We start from the raw sequence: 9,094 nt of genomic DNA, 5'->3' as shown, positions 1-9,094 counted from the left end.
GAATTATTTTATTATGTTATTTAAATTTCTAATTTGATTGAAGTCCTTGTTGCCCCATAAATCTTATTGACGGTCTTAGAGGTTCGAGTCACGTGAACAATTTTTTAACATAGGCCTATGTTTCAGCTACCTTCAGATTAAATTCAACTCTTTTGTCGTGATGTTGCACAGATTGGCTTACGATACCGTCTTTCAATAACACGCATCAGCTTGCGGCGGGAAGTTCACTAATACAGTCACAGAGGGTGATTCCGCTTCGAATAATTCGCGGGATTTACAGTACGGTTCCCTATGAGGGCGTGTGTTGCGACATAACACGTTATAATAAAGATTTATGATTTAATGTCATGTTTGAGGCGTTTTATGGCCGTTTTAACGCACATTTTTATTTTAAGCTAACAAAAATACCATATAACAATTATTCGATTAATATTTTATAAAGAAATATGGGTATTGATACAAACGAAGGCTAGGTGAGGCCTATGTTACTGTTTATAAATTTGGCTATTAATTATTTTAATAATGATATTCTATAAAAAAAATCATATAAATGAAACACCTTTCCCAATAACAGTAGATATGAACATTGAATCCATACATAGAGTTTATATATTAATTTTGTTTTTAAAATAGGCCTATAATACTTATTAAAAAAAATAAAACAAATTGCATTGCGTAATATAAAACAGCTACTTGTACTTGTATTATTCTTCTTGTCATTTGTAAATTGTTTGCTTTATATTAAATTAATGGACCATTTGTTAGAACATATTTTTTATGAAAATGTTATCCATGTAAATATATGTTTGTAAATAAATAAATTGTTATAACTAAGCCTATTTCGTAATTTTTTTTTCAACTTCCAACCGATGAGGAATGGAAACAAAATTGTATGAATAATTTTTTTTTCGTGTAGAATGGACATTTTAATACTTCTTGAAACAATTTAAGCTTACCTTCCTTTCTTATCGTAATTGATTATATTGTTTATAGTGTCTAGCATTTTTCAAAATTAAATTAATATAAAATATTCATTAATAATATTATTTTTTTATATTAAGTTAATTAGTACTATTTTAGGAAACGAATAACATCCTTTAAATAAACTAATCGATAATTTAACCTAAATAGAATAAAAATACAATAGATACGAATAGGAATGTACTAATATAAGTTGAAATGTTTTCTTTTCCTTTTCTTATCTTTTTTTGTGGTGAAAACCTTATTCTTTATAGCATCTATACATTTTCAATATAGGCTGTTAGATGAAATGAAATAAATAAATGCATATCCGATGACAATCATTGTCAAATGATTCTTGTTGAAATAATAAATAACAAACTGATTTAGAGTGCAGGTGAAAACCTTAACACCATAATGAATATTTTCCCATTGTTTAAATCACAATGAATTTCTAATGTATCTAATATTTTAACGCATTACATGAAAATAGGTTTTAATTAACTATTGTTACTTGGAAGTACTTTCTCTCAGGTTTCGAATGTGTTATAAATGGGACTTTGTGAAGATACGTCACCAGTTAACAGATTTACAATCACTTGATTTCTGTCGTAGAAATAATTGACCTGCAATTTTAGCATTATGTTGAGTCTCCGTTGTTCATGATTGAACCCACTTTTAGTATAAACCTTGCGTTAATCAAAGCGAATCTGGTTTATTGGGTTTCCAGACACCGCTGGGCTTTATGAATTAGAATAATTTTATTCCGTATGCCAGTAAGCAATTGTTGATATACGGTTATGATCCGTCTAGTTCGCTGTCATTCTTCCAAACCTTCATTGACAAGTATTCATCACTTTCTAAAGTATGATTTTTATCAGCGCAACCAATGGCACGAATTCTCTGGATGGTGTATCCTTACGAAAGTGCGTTCTCAAATTGTAATACGTTTGACATTCAGAGTTTTCGTAAGTGTCGCCAGCAGAATTGTCAGTTTATGCCTGATAAGAACAGGTGCCTTAAGAGTTCTGTCAGACTCTATTCCGTTAATTTCTGCTTGGAAAAACTTCGACAAATGTGATTTAGATATATAATGTATATTGATGTCCCAAATTTAGCCTTTTCTCAGGATAGAGGTCTTAACATGCTCATGACATTGTCGAGAAAAGCGCCACTTTGCTTTTAAGATTAGGATAGTAAGTAAACGACATGACCAATTCGTAGTCACAGGAATATAATTAAATAATCGCAAAGGAGAAATTAAAACTTCATAATCTCTCCTGTAATAAAATACCGAAGCCGTGTTTCGTAAACCAAATACAGCATTGGTGGGCCTATCGGTTGATGGCTAATTTGATATGACTGTTCAACTCTGTCATTTGAAAACATTCGTGAACATTACTATACAGGATCAAATAGGCATGCGATACAGTATATTATTATTATCGTCATCCTCATCATTATCATTAATAATAATAATAATATAAAATATTTTTATTTTTTTTATCATCATCCTCAACATCATCATCATTTGTCGAAATCAACATCACCATAATAACATTTTATCATCATCATGATTATCATCATTCTTACTATTAAATATTTATTTTTTTAATGTTACTATTATTATTACTTTTACTTTTAATATTAATATTAATCCTTATTATTATTATTATAATTGTTATTGTTGTATTTAATCTTATTAATAGGCCCAAAACAACTATTAACATTATTAGTATTTGTTTTGTTACTATTATTTTTTATTATGTAATAGAAAAAAGTTAACTTTCAGAGTCAAAAGCTTTCCATTCAATGGCTTTATTATATTGATATCATCATCTTCATTATTATGATTATTATTAATGTTTTATAATCAATTATAATAATAGTATTAATAATTATATAATTATATTATAATATATGTCATACACAGACTTATTCGATGTTTAGGTTTAGTGAAACAATATGAAGAAAGAATGTTTTTAGTTTTGAAATATAAAATGTGTCAAGACCACGCATTAAGTGCACTTTGTAGGACTATAACTGATTCAAAGCATCAATTATTTTTTAACTGTATTATTAAATTAATTATATAACTATTTGTTATAATTATTTAACAACTCGTCAGATTCTATACCTTAACTGAAATTCTTCATTAACATTATCTACAGTATTGTACAACATTTTACTTAGATTTTCTTTTAAAACGTCCTTCTACGGTATTAAACTCAAATAGTCTTGAATAAAAAAACTAGCACGAATTATATTCGAAAACCATTTCAAAATTTTAGTAACACACAGGTAACATATGCAATAAAAAAAAGAAAAAAAGAAAACAAAAACAAAAACAAAAAACAAAAACAAAAAAAAACCCCTAAAAATTTGAAACATTGATTTGAAAATTTAAAAGTATTATTAAGTCCGGGAACACATACTTAAATAATTCTCTTATTTTTTCGCTGATTTACAGACGTTACTGGGAACGACTTCAGAAGATTAAATTTACGACTTTTTGCATAAAAATTAATCCGGATTGAAACGTTTTATATACGGTATGTGTTAATTCGTATTTCTTTTATTTTTTTGCTCGTTATAATTTTCAACGAAAAGTTAATAACTTTACTTAAATATAAAATAGCCTAAGCAATACGATTATCTAATTCAATTTTCAAGAATTTTAACTCATTACAAAAATGTAAAATGTGTAAAATGATAAATGATAATCTAATCATTGAACATTCGGCCTACATAGGGCCTATGCCTATTTCATCGTTCGTGTTAGTGAGCTATCATCGATACATACTGTAAGCGTTATATGAGAGATTACGAGATTATGAGGCATATCGTAACGCTGTGTCGGAATTAACTATATGTCCAGCATAATTCCGAACAAACTGTACATTGCACGCGATCACCCGAATACTATTTATGTTTTCAAATATTGCGGGCCATTAGATATATGAAAAAGGAAATTGAAATGATTCAACATTATGTTTCGACCCCATCGAATTAGATACTTCTCCAACCGGATATAGGTTAGGTAAAGACGGATATGAAATATGATAAAAGGAAGAAGCATAAAATTTTACTGAAAGATTAAGGAAGTCCAAAATTATAGTCCATGTTCGAATCCAAATCGGATACCGGCTACATTCTGGTGACATCGACCGATGAAACATGAATCAGGGTTTAAAATATGAATCTAATTAAATATTGAAAAGAGACGTTATAACTTGAACGTGCACTGGTCTATAAATAACATAAAAAAAATTATAGTTACAGGTATAGGCCTATTTAGTGATGTTTCATTTATATTGTTCGTTTGCTTTTTTTAAAAAAAAAGCAAAACCCAAGGTATCATGTGCATCCACACTGATGCGTATCTCCACGTCATTATTTTCATAATAGAGGAACTACATCTTTATTCTTCTGTAGAACCTTCAGTTCGCAATAAGTGGCAATGACGCATGTATGCCTCTTGTCTGAATCCTAATAATGTTATTTTATATTTTGATTTCAACAAAAAGTATACTTGCTCGGTTTACCCTTAAAGAATGATAATAATATGTTTTAGCTCTTTATATAAATAGGCCACTAAATATACCGAAGCATGTAGCTTGTAAAGCCCTCATTCTCGTCTTCGGGGTAGGGGTGTATTTCTATTGTATGTTTATTGAGATTTGCATTTATAATCTTCAGTTCAGTAGGAATTTCAGCTAAGTCGTTTAGTTATTGAAAATGAATTCGATATACAGTAAAGATATATAGGCCTATATAAAAATATACCAAAAAATTAAAGGCAAATACAAACTCCTAAATGTAGTTGCATAAAAAATTACATTTACCTATCTAGGTCCTTTCAACATAAACAATTATTTAATAATTGATTGAATAAATATTAATTCGTTATTAACAGCTAGGCCTTCCCGTCAAAATAAATTTTGTTTTCGTGCATAATATGAAATAGGTCTAAAAAAAAACCAATTTTAATATAAAAAAAAGAAAAAAAAATTGAAAAAAAAGCAGCATAACATGCCTTAATATACAGGAAAAATAGAAAGCCTATATTTATGTTTCGTTTTTGAAATATATAGGCCTATGTCTATTGATCTTTGTCCAGACAAGCAGTAGTCCCTTATAACATTATGCCTTCAAACGTGACACGATTAAACAAAATAAATTTGAAATGAAAACATTTACACCATTCTGACTGAATAAGAGCCTTTTTAGTAGATAGTGTAAGAGCGTTAACAAAAAAAATAATATAAAATTATAATTGGCAAACTATTTAGATGTGAACGTAAATTATTTTTAACTTTTTTTTTTTTAATTTAGTGGCGACAGAATACGTAATGTGAAACTCAGGGGATATGGTGTGGAGACAGTTACACCTCTGAAGCGCAGAGGGCATTGGCGTTGTTATGGTACCATGACATTCGCGCAGGTTATAAATAGGCCGATCTAGACTCTTACAAGACTCTACCAATCGTATAATCTGACCTATATACTGATCTGTGCTGACATTTTATGAGCCAGTGACAATAAAATCAGAATTTTACTTGCAGATGTTGTTCTTTTTTTTTTTAAATACGATAACAGGCCAAATATAATAATATTATGTACACGTAAACCTACATCAAACGGTATATGGATAGTCAAGGAAGAAGAAATACAACGAACATCAACAAAATAAGGGTAATGATAACAAGTAATAATAATAATAATAATAATAATAATAATAATAATAATAATAATAATAATAATAATAATATTAATAATAATAATAATAATAATAATGATAATGATAAAAATAATAACAAACGTAATAACAATAGTAATAATATTAATAACAATAACAACAACAACAGCAGCAGAACAACAACTACGGTACATCAATTATTACACAACGACGATAACGGTGATGGCGATGGTGATGATGATGATGATGATGATGATACCGACCGGATACGCATTTACGAAAATCGTTCTAGTAACAGACCTATATACAGTAATATATTTCTTAAAGATATATTGACTGTAAAAATGAATGAATAAACTCTAAAAATATAACTTTATAAGTGTGAACTTCATAAATGAATCCCTTTATATCTAAGTAAAGTAAGTTATTTACTTCGAGTTGAAAATTAGAATAACAAAGTATTTACCTCGCTAAATTACATAAGCAAATATGATACAGTCAGTATATACTTTTTCTAGTAAATGAAATTAAAGATTTTTGTAGAAAAAGTATATAAAATAGGAAAAAAGGTTCTTATTGGAAGGTGATAAACAATTCAGTCTTAAGTTTTCTCAAGATTGATCAAATTGTTGAATATTAATATAAATAAAATATAATACTAGAAATCGAAAACTAGGCAAAGCATATACAAAATTCTCTTGAATATTGATCAGCTGTTGCATTGCTGAACAATACCTCAATCATTGCAACCACAAGAGATAAACATTTTTTTCTTTGATAAATCAGTATTTATCTTACGAAACACTTGGCCTTGTTTCTGTGCAATGAGCCCTATTCCACAAGCTAAAACGGAAAACACAATCAGTTATTGAGCTTAAACAGAGAGACGTTACTTCTTACAATGCGTTGACTAAACCACTTCTAATGTTAACTTAATTATTACATTTGTAGTTATTCTGTATACGACTTCATTACACTGTAATTTAATGTTTACAATTCATTTCAAAACCAATTATATACACTGTCTTTTTGACCAACATATTCAGCGTGCGAGCCAATCGAAAGTCGAGTAATGTGAATAATGTCGCCACGATATCGATACAGTTATTATTAGAAAAAAAAGAAACTTATATATCGTTATATAGAACACAGCACAGTAAATATCGCGTGCAGGATTGAACCTCGATTCCGAAGCACATGATGCTTCAAATCAATGTCACGTGTGAGATCACATGACATACGGTGCACAATATTCCACTTTTTTCAGGAATTTGTACACTTATCAACCTACTTTCTCTATTGTATTGGCAGTAATAATTAATTATATCAATAAACTTGATGCCACATACATTCCATCAATCTCAAAACTTTGTATAAAGATCGCGAACATCTTGAACACTGAACATTATGACAAGAATAGCGTTCACAAAACGTTTAGCAACTTCAGCAACGTTTTCTAGGTACCACTTTGTACATCAAACTGTAACAATTCCACAGTTTAATATTATTATTACACAGCTAACAGTTTACATTATTATGAAGTTATAATTTTATTATAATTTCACAATAATGTAAACTGTTAGGATATTTGAAAATGAAATCAAAATACTTAAAAATGTAAAGTTAAAACTCATTTAAGGAAATCAATTGACTTACAGAATCAGCATCTAAGAAGGCATAGTTAGAAAGAATACTTCGCTGATTTCAAGGCTGTTACTACGAATGTATTGATTATCAATTCATACAAGATGGGTGCTCATAAGAATAAAACTTTCACTACAAAATCACAATAAAAAGGTCTGAATAGTCTTATAGAATTAATCAAATATTGTAAAAGGAAGGTCTAAGTATTTCCAATAATCAAAATAAAAAACAAACGAAACACGCTAATAGATATTATTTCAGGAGGAAACAAATGATAAATACTTCTTATACAGCTTTGTTTTACCTTGAGCTTTCGTTTGAAATGGGTTATCAAGTCATATTGAGAATGTCACATTATGTTAACAAATAAAAAAATATTACCAATGCACGTTTGGATTTGTGCATAACGTTCTCCTGGTATGTTACTTCTTAGAAGGCGTAAGTATGATGAATGATAACATAATTTATTAAACTGAAGTGTTTTCACAAACCTTTCTACAGTCAAATTCGAGAATTCGTTTAAACACCAAAATACATCTTAACAGTTGAAAGAAAATTAATTGAAATTGATTTTCTTTACCAGTGACTTTGAAAATGAGTGGGATTTAATATATTTCATCCTCAATGTTGATAACTTTAATAAAAGATGATTGTTTCAGTTGCTATCTTTCGAAGATGAAGTGTTTTGCATATGGATAAACATCCCACTTTGCCAACCACTTGGGACAAATTTTGGAGTGAGTCAGTTCTAGTGAAAATCCTCCACCAAACAACTGCGATGTACAGAGACCTACAACTGTCATCGTCAATCATTCGTTAAAGGACGAAACTTACTTTATCGTATGTATCTAGCAAATCAGAACAGAAAAAGATCAGACGCACAACATTGATCATGTGTAGTTCTTAAATCATACATCAAATTACCTGGGATAAAATCTGGTTTGACTCTCGGAAAGTCAAACGAGTTGGTCTATATGTCAATATTTGTAATTCTGTAGGGCAATTTTGAAAATTATTGTAAGTTGATGTGAAAAGAAAAAATGATTGATACTGTGAATAATTTGACGTGCTTTGGTGGTTAAATGCACTCTTTCCAATCATTGGGGGTCAGTCGTAAAGACAAAAAGTCAAAATTTTTTCCCACAAAGTAACTCCTCAAAAAACAATATGTATTATATATAATATGTATATATATAATGGATGAACTAAATTATCAACCTTGCTGGATAGATTTCCAATTGCACATAGTTTTTTTTTAAGTGTTTGTGTTAGACCAACAGCAAAATGTGTTTAACTTTATAGAGGACTTACTTTTGTTCATCTTTGTTTATTTTGCAACATGTAAACGTAGAAATTATGCATCCCACCCGCCAATGCAAATTTGTTTATTTTCTCTAAAGTATTACAAATATCAAACATAAACTAAAATTGTAATATTCGTAAAATGTGTAAGTTGTTTTTTTTTATCAATTTAGAAATTCATTATGAAATTATTCATTTCAACCGCCAATATAATATGTATTTTTCTTGAACAAAATATTTTCACGATTTTGATCATACACGATTTATCCAATCCTACAAATGTCTTCATAAAGTATTACATAACTTTATAGAGGACTTACTTTTGTTCATCTTTTTTTAGTTTGCAACATGTAGACTTAGAAATTATGCATCCCACCCGCCAATACAAATTGGTTTATTTTATCCAAAATATTACAAATAAACATGAACTAAAATTGTAATATTTGTAAAACGCGTCAGTTGTTTTTTTTAAATCAATTTAGAAATTCA

General features: G+C 28.9%; 1 long non-coding RNA gene across 1 annotated transcript in view; it reads left to right on the top strand.

Annotated features, from left to right (window-relative positions):
• Nucleotides 1-5,613, top strand: part of LOC117116369 — a 26,454-nt gene extending 20,841 nt beyond the window's left edge. The window contains exons 4-5 of the long non-coding RNA XR_004446737.1: nucleotides 3,431-3,512; nucleotides 5,296-5,613. This is a non-coding gene — a long non-coding RNA (uncharacterized LOC117116369). The remainder of the gene's footprint in view (nucleotides 1-3,430; nucleotides 3,513-5,295) is intronic.
• The last annotated feature ends 3,481 nt before the right edge of the window (nucleotides 5,614-9,094 follow it).

The sequence above is a fragment of the Anneissia japonica genome, unplaced genomic scaffold (genome assembly GCF_011630105.1).
Source record: "Anneissia japonica isolate Jap-2015-1 unplaced genomic scaffold, ASM1163010v1 scaffold288144_len532060_cov191, whole genome shotgun sequence".
Classification (NCBI taxonomy): domain Eukaryota; kingdom Metazoa; phylum Echinodermata; class Crinoidea; order Comatulida; family Comatulidae; genus Anneissia; species Anneissia japonica.
This window is presented reverse-complemented; position numbering and strand designations above follow the sequence as displayed.